Source organism: Callospermophilus lateralis, unplaced genomic scaffold, assembly GCF_048772815.1.
Source record: "Callospermophilus lateralis isolate mCalLat2 unplaced genomic scaffold, mCalLat2.hap1 Scaffold_127, whole genome shotgun sequence".
NCBI classification, from domain to species: Eukaryota; Metazoa; Chordata; class Mammalia; order Rodentia; family Sciuridae; genus Callospermophilus; species Callospermophilus lateralis.
The window spans coordinates 48,352-50,224 of record NW_027512450.1 but is presented as its reverse complement, the minus strand read 5'-3'; the positions used below and the strand labels follow the sequence as shown (position 1 = coordinate 50,224).

Below are 1,873 nucleotides of genomic sequence, written 5' to 3'. Positions count from 1 at the left end.
GCAATAGCAATCTATGCCATTTGCAGAATGCCTATCATGTTCAAGGGCCTTACTTTTTTTTTCTCTAAACAATAATTCTGTAGGAATAGCTATGGCTATTTTTTCCCCCATAGGCTACGAAAGGCTAAATAATCTGCCCAAGGCCATACGTACAGTACAAGTTATGACTTTCCAATTTGAAACTATTGTTCTTCTCTGCTCTGGGATTGGAAATATAACCTACAAGTGAATTATAAATTTCAATTTAAGCAACATAAAAACATGGTGATCAAAGGCAGTAATTGTACTGAGTTAATCCTGAGATAAATTGATAAAAAAAAAAAACCACAAAACAAACATAACTCCTGGGAAGCCATACTGTTCTAGGTTAGAAGAGGTTAAGAAAGGGACTCTCTCTGGGCACTCAAACCTCATGCAAATACTAGAATCCTCTTGCCCAGTATGGTCAGTTCCATGGAGCATTACTTGTTTTCCCTTGAGATAGTAATTTCAAAGTCATGCAAAACCTCTCAAAACCTTCCTGTGAGTCTTGATGACTCACCCACTCATGCATGATGCCTACTGAAGTGTACTGAATGAAAATCTGAACCCAAGCATATTATACATCCATGAATTTTCTCTGTGAGCAGTTAGTCAAAAATCAGAGATTTCAGCTAAAATATGGATATTCAAAATTGCTGTGCTATCCTTTAGGAAACAAATGTTACTCAATACTTATAGAAATCTCATGGACTTGGAATGGAATGACATCAAAGTGTAGGGCTGAATAAAAATAAAAGATGTAAAGATCTTTCCTAAGGTATAATAAGCTTTTTGGTAAAGCAGAATTTTATTAAAATTCATTTATGTAGTGTTTTACACACACACACACACACACACACACACACATGCACGCACGCACGCACAGAGTCCTCAACATTCAGGCAATTAACTCTTATTCTCAGGATTGCTTGACAAGAAAAGAGATTTCTTCACCATCTCCCTGATAGGATACTTCTGCTGCTTATATTCCCGAATGATATATCTTTTCATAAGAACAATCTCTTTAAGATCCCCAAATCTTGGAAAAAGTGAACAGATACTAACACAGAACCTTCTGCAAAATGCAACGCCACACAACAAAGAGGTAGTACAAGACATACATGTGGTGGACCATAGGGAGAGTCTTAGGGCCCAGCTGGGCAATGCTAACTGTGGAGTGTGGTAGCTGGGACTACATGGCTTCCAGGGCCACTTCCTCCTCTTCTTCTTCCGAGGCAGCTTTTGCTCCTAGAGGATGGAGCTCAGGAAGGTCATTGGTTACTTTATTCGGTTCTTTGTCCAAGGCCCCTGCTCTAATTTCAAGTAAAATCTCGCAAATTTCCATTTCAACTTTTTCATTTCTTCCCGATCATCCTTGCTTTCAAAGTGCTCCCTAACGATCCCAGTCTTCATCATTTCTTAGAACAGTTCGCATACTGGATTCCTGGGATTTTCACTCTGCATGGCCTTCATTATTTCCGTGCTCTTCTGCAGAGAACTGGCAGAACCACAAGCTGGTTCTGCATCCCCAAGAGCACAACTTTCACATGTGCTTTGAATACACAGAGCTAACTCACAGCCTTCTTTGATCTGATCGTCTCCTTGTCCAGAACCATACAGACCCTTTTGGGCCTTCTTAACAGCATCTTTTACTTCTTCTTCTCTTTGGATAAGGTTTCAGCTTATAGTCATTTGATTCTGTTGTTTTGGGGCTTGTGGTAAAACAGAAAATTATGGTGGAGAGGACTCACGGAGGAAAGCTACTTACCTCGTGGCAGCCAGAAACAGAGAGAGTGAGAGAGCAAGAATGATAATCTTGCTCTGTGCTACTTGTAGCTTCAAATACAATAGA

General features: G+C 39.8%; 1 pseudogene; it reads right to left on the bottom strand.

The window, feature by feature from the left end:
• Positions 1-1,213: 1,213 nt before the first annotated feature.
• On the bottom strand, positions 1,214-1,637 carry LOC143387307 (charged multivesicular body protein 3 pseudogene; annotated as a pseudogene).
• Between the last annotated feature and the right edge of the window lie 236 nt (positions 1,638-1,873).